General features: G+C 38.6%; 1 protein-coding gene across 1 annotated transcript in view; it reads left to right on the forward strand.

Moving 5' to 3' along the window:
* ADAMTSL1 (ADAMTS like 1) overlaps positions 1 to 23,562 on the forward strand; it is an 878,428-nt gene that overhangs the window by 223,021 nt on the left and 631,845 nt on the right. The gene's annotated exons all lie outside the window — the stretch shown is intronic.

Below are 23,562 nucleotides of genomic sequence, written 5' to 3' on the forward strand. Positions count from 1 at the left end.
AATATTACAGCAATTTTGAAAGACGGTTTGGCAGTTTGTCATGAAACTAGACAGACTTACTGTGAGATCCAGCAGTCATGCTCCTAGGTACTTACCCAACCAAGCCGAAAATTTAGGTCCACAAAAAACTTTGAGCTGAATTTTATAGCAGCTTTACTCATGATCTTCAAAACCTGCCCTTCAATAGGTGAATGGAGAAATAGCTCCTTAAAACAAAAAAGGAGCTGTGAAGCCAGGCAAAAACACCAATGAATCTTAAATGTATATTGCTAAGTAAAAAAAGCTAATCTGAAAAGGTTACTTATTGTATGATTCCAATTTTATGACATTCTTCATAAGACAAAACAATGAAGATCGTAGACAGATGTTTATGTATATAATACACATAAACATATATGTAATATATGTTATATACCTAATTTAGGTTAGGCTATATGGATACTATAATGGTGGATGCATTACACTAAGAACAAATAATTTTTCAAGCACATACTGTCTGCAAAGCATGTGCTCAGGAAATACTTGCTGAACATTTTAGTATTTAGTATTCAGTGAGTGTGGTAGAGTGCCCTTATAAAGAAAATTTAGAATTCAAGGGTTTGAGAGACTTTCGTTTTACACTCTATATGTTTCTATTTTAATGAAAACAATGTGTAAGAATATATTCATGTATTATGTATATATATGTATATATGTATATGTGTATGTATATATATGAACATAAAATTTCTTGTGTAGCTTTTTATGGTAATTTAGTACATATACAAAACAAATTTATTCTGATCTATATTTCTAAGTGGTTAATCCTCCCCCCTGCCACACCATTTACCCTCTCTCCCTTTCTCCCTTTATTTCTTTATTTCTTTAAATGTTTATTTTTGAGAGGCAGAGAGCAGGGGAGAGGCAGAGAGAGAGAGGGAGACAGAATCTGAAGCAGGCTCCAGGCTCTGAGCTGTCATCACAGAGCCCGACGTGAGGCTCAAACCCACAAGCTGTGAGATCATGACCTGAGCTGAAGTTGGATGCTTAACAGACTGAACCACCCAGGCACCCCAGCTCCCTTTTTCTTTTAGATTCTACCTCTTTAAGGGCTGATTTCTGAGCATTTGAAAAGATTCTACTGTAAAACATTCAGACCAATTCCTGCTGTAAGTGAGGAATCTAATAAATGGTCTTGAAGAAAGTAATGGCTCCCAATTGATAAAAAGAGATGCCAAAGTATTTCATTTACTCTGGGAAAAAAAAAGTTCAGTAAACAGAACAAGAAAGATGGTAGATGGTAAGGTGAGGAAGTGGCATGACTTATCATTCAGCTGCTGTTTGGTATAGTCTTAATTTCCATCAGCCCATCCATTCCTTGAAATCAGGTTGCAGCCAGTCTATCTGCATTGCCGTAGAAAGGGTATCATTGTTGGGAATTTTATTTCCTAGCTGCTACGGACACTGGTGAAAATACCTAAGAAGTGGATGTCCTTGACTTTTTATAGGTCTTATTTTCACAACCACCCAGCAAGCAGAATAGGACTTTCCATAGAGCCTTGCACACAGTGGAGGCTCAGTTGCTATTTGTTGATTGATCCATTCCTGGATTCCTGTTCCAAAAGACCAACCAAGGAAATCATTACCTAGGGGCTTCAGGCATGTGCATTACCATGCTTGAAAATGAACATGAGTGGTTTGTAGTTCTCAGAGCAACCACTCTGAGCAGTATCCTTAGAGCAACCACTCTGTTTCACTGTTTTCTATGGATCCAAGGCATGGAGTTTGTATCTCCATACAGCAGATACTACATTTTGAACTTTTGTTGCCACTACACCCTTAGGAGATGCAAATTAAAACTAATAAAGTACCACCAGACACCTACCTAGTCTGGTTACCTACTATTCTCTTCCTTCTATAAGATCGAAGTCCAGGGACCATACTTACCTTTGTGTCCACTCTCCAACACAGCTCTTATAACATAGTAGAAGCTAAATAAATCTTTGTTGAAATAAAATAAGGTAATAAAGGACTAAAAGCTGCTTCATCAATGTAAAGAAAGCTTTAAAACCTTAGAAACTTAGTAATATTTTTACAACAGAAAAACTGAAAAACTTCTGGAGTTTAAAAATATAGCTTTGAAAGTGGGAAGTGAAGGGAGTAGGATGTTTTAAATGAAAGAAAAACTCACAATTTTTCATGTTTACATAGTATAAACAAATGGTACATCCTATTTTCAGCTTGGGTTTGAAAGAGAAAGTTTATTTAACATTCAGTCACCTACACTTCAGTGACAAAAAAAATTATTAACAGACTATAGAAATTTATTTGGTAGTTATAAAGTAGAAGTGTCTCAAAGTCAAGTTCGGATATTAAAAATTGAATCAAGTAGGAATCTGCAAAAATATAATTAAAATATGTAACATTTATGAAGAATGAGCAAAATGTTAGAAGCACCCATGGGTTCTGTCTATGAAAAACAAGAAGGGAAAATTATAAAGTTTAAGGAATCTTACCTTTAATAAGTAAATATATATCTTAATTTTTTCACTTTTCTCAGGGTATTGATAACAGTTGATGATTAGATTCCAAGCACTGAGGCTATAAAAATTAATAAACAGGACCTTCAAATGACTCATTAGCTAATCCTTCATTATTAGCTAATTGTGATTGGTGACACATTTTGTAATTGGTGACACATTTAGCACACTTAGTAATGTACTCAGGGGACACATTTAAATGAAAGAGTTTGGTGAAGCAATTTGAAAAACATGAAAACATTTCTATTAGTGATAAATTTGCCTAAATTCCAGTTGATTAAATATAAGATCCAACTCTATATGTAATATGTGTTTACATTATATATTTTTCCTCATATACTCCAAATTTAATATTTGTTTTAATCTCAAAAAGGAAAAATTATCCATATTTCGTTGGAGTTTTGTTTTATGTTATCAGCCAATATGCTCTCCACTAGAAAGTGTTTAAGGAGCAATGAGAATTTTTAAGGGGCTTATGCTGTAGACAAATAGATTGAGTACCAGTTCATCCAGTTTTGGAGACTAGCTCCTCTGGTCCAGGGTCCTCTACTAGGTTAGGACCTTGGAGATGAACCAGACTCTTCTCTCAAGGAGTTTTATGGTCTGGTGGGGAGACAGAATTGCCAAGATATAATTGAACTGAATAGGAGTAAACCAATAGACTTCTGCAGGTGAGCATGCCAGGCAGGTGCAACTAAAAGTGTATAGGCATAGAGGAGCAGATGATCACTATGTGTTTGAACATCCACAAGGCATTTAGTGGTGCTGGAGCTTTAAGAGCAAAGAAGGAAAGGGTTGGAGGGGCACCTGGGTGGCTCGGTCTGTTGAGCGTCAGGTCTTCATCTCATGGTTTGTGAGTTGGAGCCCTGCGTCCGGCTCTGTGCTGACAGCTCAGAGTGTGGAGCCTGCTTCGGATTCTGTGTCTCCCTCTCTCTCTGCCCCTCCCCTGCTCATGCTCTGTCTCTCTCTCAAAAATAAATACACATTAAAAAAATTTAAAAAAAAGGAAAGGGTTGGAGGAGAGGCTGCAATGATAAGTAGAGGACCACCATAAAAGGTTTGGGGGGAAGGTTATAATCTGTAGACCCTTGCTACTGAAATTGTAGTTGCTGGACCACAGAATTAGCATCATCAGGGAGTGTGTTAGAAATACAGAATCTCAGGCCCAAACCCAGACATCCTAAATCAGAATCTCTATTATAATGAGATCCTCCAGTTGACTCTCATGTACATTAAAATATGAGGAACTCCCCGAAAAATGTAAAGTATTGTTGAAGCGTATCATGCTAGAGGGGGAGATGATTGGAATTTTTTGTTTTTAAGAAAGGTCACTCCAGCAGCAATGCAGGTGTTGGACTAAAGAAGGGATAAGATTAAAGCCAGGGAGGCTGCTAAGGCCAGTGCTGTGGTAGTCGAGGGGATGGCTGACCAAACCTGGAGATGTAAAGTCAAGTAGGGAAGATATCCAGAAGACAGCAGTACCAGAATGTGATGATCTCTTTGTGTAGGGAGAGGATAGAAGATTCTAGGCTGACAAAAAGATTTCTGGCTTGGGATGCATGGGAAGATGTGCTGTCAGTATAGACAAAGTCTGCAGAAGGAGGAACAATTTTGGAAAGTGTGGATGCGATGAAATATTGACATATTCATTTGGAGGTATGTGTGGGACATTTGGTGTGTATGCTTAATAGGTAATTGGGTGCATATATCTGGAATTTGGGCTAGAGATACATATTTTTGTAAGTTGTTATCAACGCTGTCTAAATCCGCGGTCATGGAAAATTTTTCCGGAAATAACTTGTAGGCACAAGTTGTATAAGGGTGGAACACTAAAGAACACCAGCATTTAAGGGATGGGCAGATAAATATCAAACCATGAAAGAGATTGAGGAGAACTTGAAGGGAGTGGCGTCGTGGAAAGGAAAGCAGAAGACAATTTCAAGCAAAAGATAATAGCTAGCCAAGTTATGGTTAATAGATGTAGGATGAACACTGGAAAGTGCCTATTATCTTTGGTACCTAGAAAGTCATTGATGACCTTGGCCAGAGAAATTTTAGCTGGATGATGATATCACAATTCATAGTTCCTACTGGTTGAGCTTGCAGTGCCATTGAATATAGTCAAGACTTATTTCTAGAAAAGTGGCTGAGAGGAAGGAAAAATGTTGGATACAGAAACACAGAGTCAAAAAGTTATATTCTCTCTCTCTCCCCTTTTTCTCCCTCTTCTTTCTTTCTTTTAAATATGAAGAAATAAATATAGAAAAGAGTCAAATGGAGATAAATAATGACAATATGTAGGTGGATGGGGAGGAGAGAATAATAATTAATGGAACAAGATCACTATAGGAACATCAGTGAATTGAATTCAGAGTACAGGTAGAGGGTTTTTGCCTTAGCCCAGAGAAAAGACTTATTAATATGTGAGATCATAGGAAGCATGGGGACAGGGGCATGTAATTTTGGGAAGGAAGTCATTTTAGAATATTTACTTTTAAGGGACTAATTTTTTTTTTCCTGTGAAATAGGAGACAATGATATTCACATTGGAGAGAAAGCCACTAGCAGAAATGGGACATGGGGGGGGGGGGCGGGGATGAGGAGGAAAGCTGGGAATACAATTGGTGAGTGAGGGCCATTAAGGGGCTGCATTTAAAAGTGCTCAACTTTGATTGTTTGAGTCTAGAAAATACATTTTGGTAGTTTCTGCATTATCTAAGCAAATTTAAGTGTGTGTGTAAATAATCTATCATTTGTGATTCTAATGCATGATCAAAGAGGCCGTTATTCAGATACCTAAGAATAAGATCTAGAAAGTGCTCCAAAGATACCCCAAACAAGCAAACAAAAAGACCATCCCGTAGCTATGGTGTCAAGGAAATAAATGTTGGCACCAATTTCTGTACATCTATTTTTGTCTACTATTACAGAAGTAGTGGAGAATGACAGTGGAAATAGTAACTTTAGCTAATTAATCCACAGATTCGGAGTTAGAAAGACTCTCAGAATCTATATAAATGCTTTCTTCAGGTCCTGTGCAAATGCTTATAGTGCCAGAGTCTTCATTGCCTACTAATTAGGTAAGTTCATTTCAAGACACCATTTTTAACTGTTTGAAAACTATTTTATCAGGGTAAGTTATGGCTGAATTCCACTGCTCTTAAACTAGATGTGCCAAATTTATTTTCATTCAACAAATATTGTACACATACTAAGTTTAAGGTATTATTCTTGGACTTCCAGGATGATCAATAGGTCAGGGTCTCTGACTTTGATATCTTTATAGACCAGTAGGGGAGGTAAGACAAGTTTCCAAATGACCACAAGAGAGATGAAAATACATGCCATTAACGAAATAATAATATGTTGTGCTTTTTTGTTTAAAAATGAGGTGCCAGGACTCATATCTCAATAAATTATGACATGTGTCTCCTACACCTCCTCCCCAACCCTGTTTACATTGGAATGTCCACATATTTTTCCAGCCAAGTGAGTCAGTCAAGATGGAAATACTAATTTATTTGACTGAACATACTCTGCTAGCTCATACTGTTGGGGGAAAAAAAACCCAAAAAACAACAACAACAAAAAAACCCTCCTTGGTAGTAATGTTACTACCAAACTCTGTTTATATAGCATTTTATGGTTTACAAATCACTTTTCTTATATTAGCCCATCACAACAACTCTGTAAGGCAAGTTCTCCCCCATTTATACATGAAGGACCCAAGACTCAGTTTAGGTAATTTACCCAAATCACAGAACAGGGAACAGGTGAGCTATGCTATCCAGGTCACATGACTCTGGGTCTCAACTAGAAGAGCAGGATTTCTGTGGATTCAGTGGGGGAGAAATTATGGGTGCTTAGAGGGTATGGGGTTTAAGGATTGAGGCAATTTCAGTAAGAGAAGATGGAAGGAGGCCATTCTAGGTGGAGGGTATGGCAAAATTTAAATTGTGGGTGCAGGAAGTGCAGGACATGATCAAGTAAGAGCCAAGGTTCCGTTTACGAGTTTGAGAATCATTTGTTCAGAAGAGATGGCTGATTCTGAGAACTAATAAAAATTTTAGGGCAAGAAAAAAAGAAGAAAAGATGCTCATGGACAGACCCTGGAGAACACCTATGGTTCATGGGTGGAGCTACCAAATGAGAAACCAAAGAAATGGCCAAAGAGTTAGGATCATTCCCAGTTGTTATACAAACCAAGGGGGAGAGTGTTTCAAGAAAGCATATGATCTCTAAAATGGAAAAATGGATGAAAGACTAGCCTTGGTGAGCTTGGAGAGGGCAAAGCAGTGACAACAGAAGTCCAAATGTAAGGCACAAGTGGGTTGGAAGGGCATGAAGAACAGGAAGGGAATGAGGAGAACCGAGGCAAGAAAGCTTCCTCTCTCTCTCTGACGTGGCCTTCAAGCATTTGAAGACAGCTCTCAAATCTTTTCCTTCTTCCCTTTTCCAGGCAAAATGCCCTTAATCTGCTGATTATCATATGCTTCCCAGATAGTCACCATTGTATTTTCTTCTTTAGAAATTGTTGGTTTGTCAGTTGTCCTTAAAGTTTGGCATCTAGAAATTAACTCCGTATCCCATTTTCATGGTCAGTTGAGCATAGAATACAAGAAAGTTATTTTATGTTTTGTTCCTTGCACTGTGTTTTTAACAGCAGCCCACATTTCAATTAGCCACATTTCACTGTTGATTCATGGAGCTTGCAGTCCATTGATTCCATGTCATCCACATCCTGCACTTGCCAACTGTTTGCAGAGACAGCCCAAACAGGGGAGAGGGACCCTGGAGCTCTGGGGTGGAGAGGGCATGGGACTGGCATCTGGAAATATACATTGTAGTCTGGACTTTGACACATTAAATATATGCTCTTGGGAAAGTCAGTCGTCTTCTCTCTGGGCTCCAGAGGGATGATTTCTAAGCTTCTTTCTAGCTCTAAAAATTCTAAAATTAGTAACTGTTAACTAAAATGCCTTCACTGATTTACTTCTAAGATGTTTATAGAACTCAACATAGAGAGAGAGAGTGGTTCTGATACCTGGGGCTTACAGTCTCATGGTGACATTTTGAGGCAGAAATGCACTTGGTAAAATGCAGGGAAGAATGGATGAAGAGCTAAGACTCAGATAATTCTCTCAAATAATTACCTGCCAAAAGGTATGTGGTAGGGCAGTGGCCTTGGGGACTTTCAAAATTGGAAGTGAAGACTAGAGACCCTACATTTGGCATTATCCCAAGAAACAATCATTTTTTTTTGTCATTTCATAGTTATCAAAATTATCTGTGGAATAACACAGTGAACAGGAGATTAGAAGTATATGACACTGAAACTTTTCCCAAGGACCTAGTATTTAAAGGAACCACAGCCACTTATATTGAAGAAGATGATGTTAATAACACCACCATCCATGACATGGCAATATCATTAGCTGGCTTTGATGTTTTCTACCCTAAACATAAAATTAATGCAGCATACAAGAAATGTCTAGCAGCAGGCAATCTTGAAATTATTGGATGGGTCACAAAGTCAGAGGGCTCTACTTAAAGAGAATTATGTTTTCCCAGAGTGTCAACTGTAGGTCAATACCTATAACAATCTTAAAATACCAGTTTTCAGCAGATATAGATAATTTAGAAGGAAAACTGTGTCCCACCTTTGTGTGCTTCTGAAAGCAAGCATGGGCCATGAAGATGAATGTCTCCCTTGCCCCTTCAACCTGTAATACTATAGTATTTCAGTTACCTATTGTTATGTAATAAATTATCCCCAAAATTATTGGTTTAAAATAATAAATATGTTGTTATTACCTCTCACAATTTTGTGGGTTAAAGGGGCTTGACTGGATGCTTCCTCTATTCCATGTGACATCAGTTGGGATTGCCCTCATCTGGAAGCTTAATTGGACTAGAATGTCCAGGATAGTTTCATCACATATCCAGACACAACGACAAGTAGAAGGCTGGGCTCAACTAGAACACTGGAGTATCCGTGTCTCTGCACATAGTCTTAGGACTATTCCTGTTCCGTGCGACCTCTCCATTGGGTCACTTCACATAGCTTCTTTAGCCGGGTGCCTGGATTTCGTAGTTGGCGACACAGAACTCCCCAAAACACAAAAGCAAAAGCTTCTAGGCCTCAATGCTTAGGCCTAGAACTGCTGTGACGCCACTTCCACTTTATTCTGTTGGGTAAAGCAAGTCACAGAGCCAACCAAATTTGGTTTATGTGCAGAGGGTGGGGATGGACGGGGGCGGAGGCATTAAGCGTGTATATTAATTCCAGGAGGTATGGTTCCATTGGGGCCATTTTGGAAAATAGTTACTACATGTGGTCACTTGAGAAGTATTAAAAATGGACACCAACATCAAGAACTAGACCCAGTTGAACATAACTTGGCTCCACTAAGCTCATTTTTCATAGAAGAGGAAAAAAAAAAGAATGTATTTGAATGCTGACTTTCTATTGATTTTTAGTATAAACCCAAACGTGTATTATGAAAATTGGCTGTAAAAATTATTTTTAATAATTTTGTGGTCATTTGCTCACTTTGGCAGCACATATAATAATAATTTCATGGTCAAGGAGAAAGGTGATGTGTATGGGGGTGGGGTGGGGAGTATCTAATTGGTGGACCCAAGGCTAGTCCAGTCAAAGATTTATAAAGGATTCACTTTAGTATCATTAGCTTAAATGACAACTACGACTTAATTTTTCACTACCTTTCACTATAGGCCTTTGAGATCCTTGCAAGCCCTTGTCCTTTTGGTTACTTCCATGAGTGGTACCCATGAACAAGTACTATTTGCTACCAGGAAGAGGCCATCATTTTCTTCCTTTCTTATTCCAGCCTTTATGGTGATATCCACTGTCAAGGCCTTTGTGCCTGAGAAGCTGAGTGGAAGCACCATGTAATTGCCTGCAGTGGTCATACCTGATCCATTTCCTGACACAACCCCCCTTTCCTCCTGGCTCTCCTTGTCCCCTCTCAGGTGCTGTTGTCTCCCTGGTATAATCCCCGTACTTGCTGGGCACTCTTGCTCGTCCATGCCCCTCATGCTCTAAGTCTGGAGGGACCCGATCTTTCACCCGTGAAATGGGAAAGCAGGCTGCCATGCTCTGTTAGCTTTCATGCTCAGCTTTTAGTGCAACACCTCTTTTTTCTGTTTGTTTTTTTATTTAAAGGCTCTCTGCACTGAGTGAAATCTGAGTAATAATCACTATGTTGGGTGTAGGATTGCTCTTTTTTTCTTTGATATCCAACGTTCTGGGTCTAGACCAAGCTGGAAAGAATTATCTTCCAAGAGGCTTCTCCATACCTCATGCAAATAGACCCATCATCTATCAGACAGGCCTGGGTCTTCCATTTTTGGGTCACATAGAAATTTATGCCCTGTGCATACAGACATACACATTCATATATAAATACATACACATATGTGCCTATGAGGTGCTTTCATTTCTTTCCAAAGATTCTGCTTCTTTAATAGGAACAAACTATTGTTAATATATGACAGACTAATAATATACAAATGTATTTAGCATTCCACTTCACTTTACCCAAGAAATACATGGGCCGAATTTCCAAAATAACTTGGGAGCTGAGAGACAAAAGAGTTTTGAAGAACTAGCTGCCATCTGTGTGAAGTACATTGAGAATGACAGATAAGGGTGAGGAGGGAAGAGTGGACGTTTAAAGAACGCTTGCTATGCATTTAAGTGTAAACCTCCCCATTTCTTGGTCATTTTTTTTGAGATCCTGAGTAAATATTTGAAATTCTTTAAGTTACACTTGCAATTTAAATACTGATACACAGTTCTACCAATTTTTTTGTGTTTCCGTTTCTTAGAGACTGGGCCATGGGGTATGCGTGTGTAGGGTGGGGTGGGTGTGGTGAACTCACATGTATCTGAGTTACACTACTACTGATACTATAAGAGCACTATCCATAGAACTGTGCTTTGAAGATGTCTTTAAAGTGGGAATAAATTTGCATGGGTCCATACCATCCTATTGTTTTCTCTGAAATATTGGTACATGTTGGTAAGACTTCTGACCAGGGATGGAGAAACTTCTAGAATTCATGAAGTAATAAAAGTTAATCTGCCCACAAAATGCTTTACCTTATCACCTTGACACTTTTGTGTGTAATTGAAGCTATTGAGCCAACTGAATACAGCGAGTATTGGATGTACTAACTGCAGTTTAGTGGTAGGATGAAGAGGCATGCTAGAATACGAAAGAACATGGAGCCAGGTGGGTGAAGATCAGGGAGACAGAATCAGAACTGTCTCCCATCCACTAGTTCCAGTCATTGTTCCCGACACTGTAGAGAATTCGCTGAGACTTCAATGCAGAGAAAGTAGAAACCCTAACAGTGTTCTCAACATTTCTTTGGCATCATGGAAACTGGGTGGCCATTTTGCTGTAGATAGGGATGGTAAATTGGAAGCATTAGGTCCGGTCCAATAGCACTTGGGTCAGAAGAAGAAAAGCTGTATTAGTTGAAATCCAGAAACAGGTGCCAAGACAAGACTAGGAATGCAAGAGGTTTATTGGGGAAAAAGATGAGGGAGGCACAGGAGGCCAGAAGAGCCATGAGACTACAGCTCAGCTGTCCCCAGTGAAAAAAAAAGAGAAAAAAGGAAGGTTGGATAGGAAGAGTCTCAGAGCACAGTGCAATGCTGAGAAAGGTTTGGCCAGCCAGTGGGAAGTCCTCTAGTAGAAGTTATTTGTCAGGACTCTCAGGAATAGAGCTGCTTTAGTATCTCTGCTGAGCTCAGCTATGGGCTGGGAGCAGCCCATGGGCAACAAGGAGGTGGATTCAGAGTATGTTTGGGCCATCTGTCAATTAAGCTCTCTGTAGCAGATTTGAATGGCACATCTTTATGGCCACCAAAGGAGTTAATGTAAACTAAGCAAGGGTGAAGAAAGAAGTTTCTGCCCTAATAAATCTTAAGTTTGATTCAGAATATGAGAGATACGATAACATTCAACTCCTTTTACTTAAGCAACTTTAGAAAAACCTAGATAATAATGTTGATATACATAAACATTGCCAAGCATACAACCAAAAAAAGTTTGATTTCTACAACTGCGTAGGTACGTAGACATCTTAAGTTCTTCCATCTTCTGTGTTTCTTTTTTTTCATCTTAACATTCTCCTCCAACTGCTCAACTCCCTTAATTCTTGGCATTAATGAGTATTTTATTTTATTTTATTTTATTTTATTTTATTTTATTTATTTTAGAGTGGAGGAGATGGGCAGAAGGAAAGAGAGGGAGAGAGGGAGAAAATCTTAAGCAGGCTCCACACTCAGCACAGAGTCCAATGCAGGGCTTGATCCCACAACCCCGGGATCATGACCAGAGCTGAAATCAAGAATCGGACACTCAATCATCTGAGCCACCTAGGGGCCCTACTGATTGTTGCATTTTAAACGTAAGATTTAGGGGCACCTTGGTGGCTCAACTGGTTAAGTGTCCCACTTTGGCTCAGGTCATGATCTCCAAGTTCATGGGTTCCAGCCCCACGTCAGGCTCTGTGCTGACAGCTCAGAGCCTGGAGCCTGCTTCAGATTCTGTGTCTTCCTCTCTGCCCCTCCCCCACTTGTGCACGTGCTCTCTCTCTCTGAAAAATAAACATTAAAAAATTTTAAAAAATAAATGTAAGATTTAAGACATATGCACATAGAAGCAATTTGAAAACCATACCTGTCTCTCCTTGTCACTAGAAGATGTGACAATAATGTGCCCTTCTACCTAGGAATAGAGCACAGGGAATTGGAATTCTTTTTCTGTTTTGTATATTCTTTCATTGTCTAAATGTAGATCTGAATCACAGCTCTTATCAGCTTTCTCAAGCCAACTCTCCCAACTTTGGAAATTGTATTCTGCTCTCCTTTCGGTAGGAATGGGGTATAATGTGTCTTAAAATGTTTGAGGAAATTAAAAAGAGAATTCCCTACATATTTTGGAAAAGTTTCTGCCTTCTTTGAGTCATTTGACTGTTTTGCCATATTTTATATGTCAAGAGTTATGCCTCAAAACCCGCATATTTTCTCTTACCCAACATCTAAGAAGGCGATGTTTCCCTTCATCTGAAAAGATAAGAGGCTAGTGAAGAGGGTCCCCCCAGTTCTTTCTAGAATTTACTTTCATTTCTGCACTTGTTTGTAATCAATTATGGAAATGCCACAGCTTCCCTGTAGATCAAGCGCACATTCTACACATTGCACACACTTTGATGGCATTCTTTCTGCTACTTTGTTTTAAATACATTGTTCTGTGACGTTAAGTTTCTCTACATGTTTTTGTTCATCTTCTATTTTTATTTTTTTGTTGTTGTTGTCATTGTTTTAATGACTCCTTGTCTTGTCAAGGTGGCTATCTGCCTTAAAGATAAAACAGGTCTTTTTAAGCATTACTCCCCTCTACCCCACACCGTAAAGGTTATTTTCCTAGGGTAATGGAGTTTCTTTTCATTGACAGTCTGGGACAGATCTTTAAATTCAGCTACATCTGGTCACCTTGCCTCAAACCATATTATAGCAGTTACTCTAAATCAAACCTGAACTACGCACGAACATCTGTACCAAGAATTATGAGGCCCAGCTGAACATTTTGGGCCCGTATGTTCCATCTCACTTCTTTCTGCTTTAACCTTTTAGCAATTATCTTTACAATCTTTAGAAATGGTAATTAAAGTTGGTAAAAGAACAAACAGAATACTGCAATGTTTTTAAGCTCCAAACACCAGGTATATAAATGTCAGTGACTTAAATATGGTTATAAGAGTGTTTTTATTAACTCCCCCCACCGATCTTCTTGGGGATCATATTTAGCCTTTCCTTGAGGGAGTATAACACTGCTAATCAGCTCACATAGTTGGAAGCCATTAGCTAGGGACACCTGAAGCCACTCCAAGAACCTTTATTTTCCCAGGCAACTATGCTATAGCAGTAGGTATGGATAGGTATATTGACATTACAGTCTGTCTAAAGACATTTAGTCACTCCCCAACAAACAACCAACAGTACTTTCAAAGGTAAATAGATGGTTTTTGAAATGGACTCTTACAACCAAGAAAGCTGTTTTTATTCAGTGACACTGCCTCCCCGCTCCCTGTGAATGTGTGCACAAATCTGTGAATGTGTGCACACAGAGTTGCTGATCTCAGCATAGGCTGACGGAGCCTCTTCTGATTGGTGACTATGAATTTGGAGACATTCATAAATATTGTTATTTTGATACATATTCTCATATGTCTGAAATGCTTCTCCTTCTGCATTATAATGAGGAAATTTCTTTAGTAAGATTATATGCCCATAATTTTTTTCTGTTCTTTACATTCGAATTACTGTTTACTCATTTCCCCATCTTCCTATATTAGAATATTCCTACCAGGGATGAGGTTATAGGGATTAGTGGAAAGGGAGCCACTGACAGTAGGATGGATGTTCTTTTTTTTTTTTTTTTTTCATTGCATTTGGGTCCATTAGAATAGTCCTAACAGGAATAGGCTGTCAAATGATTAATTTCCTTCCCCAAATCAGAGACCCTTGTTTATTGCCAAGGGGAATTTACTAATGTCAGGCAAAGACAATTTGTTACCAAATGTCAGAACCTTTAATAAAGTTGGAAACATCTATATATCTTTTTATTTAGATTCCACTTCTTAGTGTATTTAGTCCCAAAATTTCATTTATTATCCACTATTATCAACTATTATTTCAACTATTATCATTTTTGATTTAGATCATTATTTTAAGGGCTAGTGATAGAATAGTCATCCTTTGTCTTGATTTCCTTCAAACCAGAAGTAACTTATCCTATTATATTGGGAACAGATTTTCTCTTCCTTCCCTTGGTCTGTGAGTCACTGATTTTTAGGATCAGATTGTAATGATGTTGGGCAGGAGGGCTACCTTTGGTCTCTTTGAGTCCATATACATTCTTATTTCCTCCTATTACTTGATAAGGATTCTCAGAAATGGAACTAGAGATTTTTTGGGGGGTCAAAGAAAACTTTCTGTCCAGTTATTTATTTAATAAACATTTAACTGTCCCCCTTGTGCCAAGAACTCATAACCCTGGCATCAATCATTTCACTCTCTCTCCATTGGCATTTAAATATTGGTGTCTATTCAGCACAGTAGCTGGTTGCCTAAGTGATTTAGATGATTATTCTAATCTAATGAGAATTTACAGCATCACTATCTTAATTCTTAATTAACTATGAGCCCAAATATGGGCACAAATAGATGTTATAAAATCCTTTCAGCAGAATAAAAGTTTAACAGTGTGGTTTTCAGTGCTATACTTTGTGAGTAGTATTGAAACCTAAATCTTACCCATGGGACATAAACTTGGCTACATTTCAGTATTCACGGAAAAACTAAATGAAGAAAGAACAACAATAAACTGATAATTTGAGGGTGTGTTTGTATGTTTAAACTTCTGATATGTCTACATCCCTTTCTCCCAACCTGGAAGTAAATGGATGCCTTTCCAAGAGTGGTAAGAACATTGTAGCTGCTTCAAAGCTCTGGCCGGAATCCACTTCTATCATCAGCATTGCAATTTGTATAGAAATTTTGACTCTTCCTTGATGATGGTGGAGATTCCCAAATGTGAACCAGTTTCTCTGTGTTTTAACACCCCAAATTCTAGTCACAACCCATAGAGCAAACTTGTGAGGAGTAGGACATTCTGAAGGGGGATTCTTACCTTTTATTTCACCAATCATGTGAGCCAACAATTGTGAGTGAGAATACTAACCGGTATTCTCTGGAGCCACTGAGAGTCAGGTCAAGCAGGGGAAGGATTGTTGCTTGGTTATAATGGGACCAAATGTGAAGTACAAGACAAAGTATATGTAGACATGGTTTGAGTTTCTGACTATATCTTAAAGTCAAATGCAAAACCTTTTGTTATTATTCACTGCCTTTGATTTTTAGTTTTAAACTACCTTTCCCTTCTTTTCCCTCTAAGGGCTAGAGAATAGAGTGACTTGAAAGACTTCCTTGTTTCCTGTATTTACCTATGTCCCTCTCTAAAATCTCTGTATGTTTGATCGCTCAGCCCCATTAGAGAGAACATATACCACAACAATAAATTGCTTCCATGCCTTCCTGGATCTAATGAGATTCTATTCTGGGAGCTGGTGTTTCTACATTCCTGGGTTCTCTATGGAGTACTCTGGTGTGCCAACAGTCAGAAAGAGGAGTCAATGTTTGAAGCAGGAAATGAGACTGTAATTGGAGAAGCAATCTTCATCACGGGGTGCATATGCTAGCACATGACAGTTTTGTGCTTCCTGAGGAGCAGTCCTGGGGAGTCTAAAAACCCTATAGAAATAGATAGATGTCTCAATAATGATGGCTCCTTTCTTGCCCTATTCCTGTAGGTGAATAACCAGGTTTGAATACAGCAGAGACTTGAGTTTTTTAGAGCTACAGTCTCTGGTTCATAATCCAACATAGCCATGGGCTATGTGTAAAATTCCTCCATTTATCACATTTATGTTTTCTCATCTGCAAAACTAACACCACGGAATCTAAAACATAATGGGGTACCAGTTTGGGTGCATTTTTTTTATAATATGCTAACTACCATATGACTGCTAGGGGATTTTTGACATACCGGGTGTAAAGTAACCATATTTTCCAAACCCCAAATCAGGGAACCTGGTCTAACCAGGAGAAATAAAATTTTTAAAATGTGAGTTACCCCAGAAGTTTTCAAGTCACAGTCAATATTTAGTTGAATTCAGGGGCTGGGAATTGATAGCTCAAAAAGCCATAGGCTGTTCTTGGGAAAAAATTATAAGTTGAATATAATGTTGTCATAAATATATTTGCATGGGGAACCAATAAAAGAATGCCTAACAACGATGAAAACGAGTATGCTTGGATTGTCCTTGTTAATATTTTCTGTTGGCATAAATAAGCCATTAAAGATAGATCCATGTCAAGGGGTTCTTATCTCAGCCCACATATCTTCTCATTCTCCAAACTGTCCCTTGGCAAGCTCATTCATGCTAAGTATCATCCACTCCCCATAGGATGCTACCACTTACATATCATCTCCAGACCGGTCTCTTTCTACTGCACAGAGCTCAGCTTTCTTTGTCCGAGGCACCTCGGACTCCACTTCTCTGGAACCAAACTCTGCATCTAACTCACATAATTGCTTGTCCCACTGTATTTCCTGTTTGTTGAAAGTGCTGCTAACCACTCTGTTCTTCTGCTCAAACCCAGGCAGAAAATATAGATATAACCTAAGACTTATCAGTTGCATTCAGCTGGCTACCAAATCTTCTGGTCCTTTACTTTCCTACCAGCCCCTCAGGTCTTCATGAGTTCTCATCAGGGTGATTGCAGTGATCTGAAACTGGTCACCTCATCTCCAGTCTTACCTCCTCAGAGCCACCAGGATGCACTTCTAAACTATTAAGTCCAAGCAAGACTGGCTGCTTCAGTCTTTCAGTGAGCATGATGCATAATCTGGCCTCTGTGCATGATACATATTCTCTTCTCATCCCTTGCTCTCACGTCCCTATGCAATCTTGCCATGCTAAATCACTTAAAACACACCAAACAGAACAAGGCATCTCAAGCCTTGTTCTCAACCCCAGGCTGTTCTTCCTAGAACAAGAATCCTCGTTTACCCAATCCCATTCCCCTTGTCCAGCTAGTAAATCCCCACTCTTCCTTCAACATCACTTTAAACTCTTTCATAATCCTTCTTCAGAGAGGTAATCACCCTTGTTCTGTATTCTCCTAGCATCCTGTGCTTACCTAGAATTTTTCATTGTATTAATTAGAGCAGGTAAGCCATAGTAACAAATAACGTCTAACATGGGCAGTGGTTCCAACACGGTAGACTGTCACTTCTTGATCAGGTTACCATGTTAGATAAGCAAACAGGTCATGGGATGGCCTTCCTGCATGCAGTCATTCAGGGAGCCAGGCTAATAGAACCCCTGACACCTTTAATAATTGACTTTAGGAGCACCTGAATGTCTCAGTCGGTGAAGTGTCAGACTCTCGGTTTCTGCTCAGGTCATGATCTTGCAGTTCATGGGATCTAGCCCCATGTCGGGCTCCATGCTGATAGCATAGAGCCTGCTTGGGATTCTCTAGCTCTCCTTCTCTTTCTCTGCCCCTCCCCCACTTGGACATGCTTGCAGGCACTGGTGCTCTCTCTGTCTCAAAATAAATAAACTTTAAACAAACAAACAAAAACCAATTGACTTAAGATTTCCTCGAGGCTGTCTCCATGCAAAACGGACCCGAGAGCAACAGAGCATGGAGGAAGGAATGTGGGAGATTTTTATGAGCAGGCCTGGTGTATCACCCCTCACTTCTACCAGCTAAAACTCAGCCACCTTAACTGCAAAGGAGGCTAGGAAATGTGCTCTAGGTGTACCAATGATAATGAAAAGTTGTAGCTTTTGGTGAGCATCTAGGAGACTCTGTCAGAGCCAAGTACTTGTTAGGATAGTGCCCTGAAAGGAAGAAATATGCCCTATAGTAAAGCTCCTGGCACTTGACAGCACTTGAATAATTGCGTGTACATATGACACACATAAATGTGTGTACCTATGTGTACATATGACAAAACAAATGGGTAAAATACTACTTTGGATTTAAAGAATAATTTAAAAAATCAGATTGAAATAGAGGTATAAGATTTACATATTTATGTATCTTTATGTATTTATGTATCTCCTCCATTAAAATAGTATTTCTAAAACATAGAATATAATAATTACTATCCATGGTTTGTAGATACAGATATTCAAAACTAACTTAATCCATCAAACTTGTATGTTTTTATCTATTCTCAATATTAAATTGAATTTTAGTTTAATTAAGACCTGCTGCCTTGTTATCACATAAAAGTTAAAAGTATTTGGGAAGTTGAACATTTTGGTAAGAATTGTGAGTCTTATAAAATGTCAATGTTCTTAGGAAATACAAACAAGCAGAATGCTTTCTAAAACAAATACACAGCTATGACTGAAAGTTAAAGTATAAATCAAATGGACAAAGTGTTTGCTGATTATCCTTCCTTTTTGTGGCATTGAGTATTCAGTCTTTCTATGTGACACCTCACTTTCTCTTTTGGCAGACATTTGAGTCATTTTGTCTATTTCTTTAATCAGTGTAACAAAAGAAACCTGGTTTTTTGTTTGTTTTGTTTATTTTGTTTTGTTTTTACAGGCACAAAAGTTCTCCCAAAGCAAATGTCCATAAGTTTATTAGTCTCTTCAGATTTTAGCTTTTAAAAACTATAGCATTACATGACTTAAGATGGCCACCATTTTGAATCATGGAGTTAGAATTCAAAATGGCCTCAGATTGTTGGAGAAATGATTAATGAAATGTTAACTTTAGTAATGATCAACATACATTAGTCCTCTTGCAAACAGTAACATTAAAACACATCAATTCTAGGTTACTTTAAATTCAGGTTTTAGGGGTGCCTGAGTGGCACAGGTGGTCAAGCACCTGACTCTGGTTTTCAGCTCAGGTCTTGATCTCAGGGTCATGAGTTCAAGCCCCACATTGGCCTGTGTGCCTGGCATATAAGCCTACTTAAGAAAAAAGACAAAAAGAAAATAAAGTAAAATAAAATAAAATAAAATAATTTTCATTCTGACCTTTTTGAGAAAAGTTTGCATAAATGAGACTTTTCTCTATCTAGAACTTAAACAACTGTGAGTGGCCCTGAGCACTGAGCCCATGAATTTGCAATGCACCCAACAGGAAGTAGAGAATCCCTGAAAGCTTCTGATCAGGGAAGTTACAGGGTCACGACAGGTTTTGAAGTGTATGTAACTAAAGACTCAAGGAATGATTGCCCCTGATGAGAAAATAAATGAGAAATTTAATTTTAAATGTAACAGGAATAAGTTAGGTTAACCAGAAGGAAACGTTTCCAAGAATTAGTCTGCAATTCTAGCTCTGCTTCATTAGTACTGGTTGATTCTTATGAAACAGTGTAGGAAACACTAGTAAAACAATGAAACAAGATAACCCCTCACTGGCCCTGCCTCTTGATGATTATATCAATTTTCTGTTGCTGCCATAACAAATTACCACAAATTTAATGGCTGAAAACCATACATAAGTACTATCTCATGATTTCTGTAGGTCAGAAGTTTGGCAAGGCGTGGCTGGGTTCTCCATTCAGAGTCTCACTGGGCTAAAATCAAGGTATTGGCCAAAGACGTAGCTCTTCTTTAGGGCAAAGGGCCTTTTCCAAGCTCTCCATTGTTGGCAGAACATATTTTCTTCTCATGCTTCCCATGTGCCCCCCTTGATCTTCAAGCCAAAATGACAGGTTAGGTCCTTGTCACGCTTTGAATTTTTTTGACTTTCTCTCCTGCCCTCAGCCCAGACAAAGTTCTGTTTTTAAGGCATTCTGTGATTATATTGGGTCCACTTGGATAATCCAGGCTACTAACCCTATTTTGAAGTCAACTAGTAAGTAAACTTAATTACAGCTGCAAAGCTCTTTTGCCACGTTAAGCAATATATTCTCAGATATGATACTAGGGTGTCAAGGGGCCCAAGATTCTGTCTACCCCAATGATACCAACTATGCTGTATAACAGAGGTCATTTAAATATAAATTATAGATGGGGTGCCTGGGTGGCTCAGTCGGTTAAGCAGCCGACTTCAGCTCAGGTCATGATCTCGTGGTCCGTGAGTTCGAGCCCCGCGTCGGGCTCTGTGCTGACAGCTCAGAGCCTGGAGCCTGTTTCACACTCTGTGTCTCCCTCTCTCTGACCCTCCCCCATTCATGCTCTGTCTCTCTCTGTCTCAAAAATAAATAAACGTTAAAAAAAAGTTGCAGAAAGTTATATTCCTTTCCAAAGGGCTTAAGGATTAAAATTATTTTAATTTATTATGAATTACTACAGACATTTCAAGAAGGCATAAATCAACATGATGAACAGCCTCATATTCTGGGGTTTTTTTTTTGGTGTTCGTATTTTATTTTTATTTTTTTATTTTTTTTCAATATATGAAATTTATTGTCAAATTGGTTTCCATACAACACCCAGTGCTCATCCCAAAAGGTGCCTTCCTCAATACCCGTCAACCACCGTCCCCCCCCACCCCCCATCAACCCTCAGTTTGTTCTCAGTTTTTAAGAGTCTCTTATGCTTTGGCTCTCTCCCACTCTAACCTCTTGTTTTGTTTTTTTTTCCTTCCCCTCCCCCATGGGTTTCTCTTAAGTTTCTCAGGATTCACATAAGAGTGAAACCATATGGTATTGGTGTTTCTCTGTATGGCTTATTTCACTTAGCATCACACTCTTCAGTTCCATCCATGTTGCTACAAAGGGCCATATTTCATTCTTTCTCATTGCCACGCAGTACTCCATTGTGTATATAAACCGCAATTTCTTTATCCATTCATCAGTTGATGGACATTTACGCTCTTTCCATAATTTGGCTATTGTTGAGAATGCTGCTATAAACATTGGGGTACAAGTGCCCCATGCATCAGTACTCCTGTATCCCTTGAGTAAATTCCTAGCAGTGCTATTGCTGGGTCATAGGGTAGGTCTATTTTTAATTTTTTGAGGAACCTCCACACAGTTTTCCAGAGTGGCTGCACCAATTTGCATTCCCACCAACAGTGCAAGAGGGTTCCCGTTTCTCCACATCCTCTCCAGCATCTATAGTCTCCTGATTTGTTCATTTTGGCCACTCTGACTGGTGTGAGGTGGTATCTGAGTGTGGTTTTGATTTGTATTTCCCTGATGAGGAGCGATGTTGAGCATCTTTTCATGTGCCTGTTGGCCATCCGGATGTCTTCTTTAGAGAAGTGTCTATTCATGTTTTCTGCCCATTTCTTCACTGAGTTATTTGTTTTTTGGGTGTGGAGTTTGGTGAGCTCTTTATAGATTTTGGATACTAGCCCTTTGTCCGATAGGTCATTTGCAAATATCTTTTCCCATTCCGTTGGTTGCCTTTTAGTTTTGTTGGTTGTTTCCTTTGCAGTGCAGAAGCTTTTTATCTTCATAAGGTCTCAGTAGTTCATTTTTGCTTTTAATTCCCTTGCCTTTGGGGATGTGTCAAGTAAGAAATTGCTACGGCTGAGGTCACAGAGGTCTTTTCCTGCTTTCTCCTCTAGGGTTTTGATGGTTTCCTATCTCACATTCAGGTCCTTTATCCATTTTGAGTTTATTTTTGTGAATGGTGTGAGAAAGTGGTCTAGTTTCAACCTTCTGCATGTTGCTGTCCAGTTCTCCCAGCACCATTTGTTAAAGAGACTGTCTTTTTTCCATTGGATGTTCTTTCCTGCTTTGTCAAAGATGAGTTGGCCATACGTTTGTGGGTCTAGTTCTGGGGTTTCTATTCTATTCCATTGGTCTATGTGTCTGTTTTTGTGCCAATACTATGCTGTCTTGATGATGACAGCTTTGTAGTAGAGGCTAAAGTCTGGGATTGTGATGCCTCCTGCTTTGGTCTTCTTCTTCAAAATTCCTTTGGCTATTCGGGGCCTTTTGTGGTTCCATATGAATTTTAGGATTACTTGTTCTAGTTTCGAGAAGAATGCTGGTGCAATTTTGATTGGGATTGCATTGAATGTGTAGATAGCTTTGGGTAGTATTGACATTTTGACAATATTTATTCTTCCAATCCATGAGCACAGAATGTTTTTCCATTTCTCTATATCTTCTTCAATTTCCTTCATAAGCTTTCTATAGTTTTCAGCATACAGATCTTTTGCATCTTTGGTTAGATTTATCCCTAGGTATTTTATGCTTCTTGGTGCAATTGTGAATGGGATCAGTTTCTTTATTTGTCTTTCTGTTGCTTCATTATTAGTGTATAAGAATGCAACTGATTTCTGTACATTGATTTTGTATCCTGCTACTTTGCTGAATTCATGTATCAGTTTTAGCAGACTTTTGGTGGAGTCTATCGGATTTTCCATGTATAATATCATGTCATCTGCAAAAAGTGAAGAACAGCCTCATATTCTTAATGATGTTACCAATACCATAAAAAGGTATAAAATTTAAAAGATATAAAAATTGAAAAGTTAAACTAATATGAATATAATATAGTACCTATTTATAATATCCATTACAGATATAAAAGTTAAACTAATATGAAGATAATATGAAGATAATACCATACCCATTTATAATATCCATTACAGATATTATAAATATCGTCAAAGAAATTCATGTAAGTTAAAAGCTTGCATTAAGTTCCTTGAGCAGAATGTGCTTTTGATAATAATAATGTTGAATGATTACTATATGTAAATCACTGTACTAAGTACATTACATGTATTCTTTCCTGTCTTCTCAGCAATTCAAAAATGCTGATATCATTTCTATTTTACATTGAGTAAACTGAGGTTCAGAGAGGTATTGGGAAGCCTGGGTGAATTCATTGTTCCTAGGATTTATAGGAGTTACTCAACTATTTGTCCTTCACCAAAGGAGGTTTGAGTAGCTCAGTAGCACAATGTGATAATGATAAGAAAGGGGTTTTAGAGTCAGACCTGTATTTGAGTCCTCATTTCAACACTTACACTTGACAAATTCCTGAAACCCTTTTGCCTCCAGTTCCTAATTTGTAAAGTGTGGCTAATAGCAGTCACCTCCTGGGGCTGGTGCAAGATAACATGTGTAAAGAACCTGGTATGTGATAAGCTCTAGATAAAAGCTCTCCAATACTTCCCTCCAGAGTAGCTGAAGAACATCTGTTTCTAAATCATTTGAATAACTTGGAAAGTCAGTTTTGTGCCCAGGCCAGCTTCTCCTTATCTGGTAGATATGTAACAGGTCATCAAGATTCACCTAGATGCTCAGATCCATGGTATAGATCCGTGTGGGTCCAAGACACCTGTACAGCACATAAATATAGATAGCCCAATAGAATACATCTAGGCACCTGACCACACTTGATCTGGCCTGAAAGATAACTTACAATCACTGAATTTTGACATCTCACACCAGTCAATTAAGAGGTGCCAACTTAGCAGTGGACTTTCCTG

This window comes from Lynx rufus, unplaced genomic scaffold, assembly GCF_022079265.1.
Source record: "Lynx rufus isolate CCGP_SWC_20201006 ecotype Redwood Valley unplaced genomic scaffold, mLynRuf1.p SCAF_10, whole genome shotgun sequence".
In the NCBI taxonomy this organism is placed as follows: Eukaryota; Metazoa; Chordata; class Mammalia; order Carnivora; family Felidae; genus Lynx; species Lynx rufus.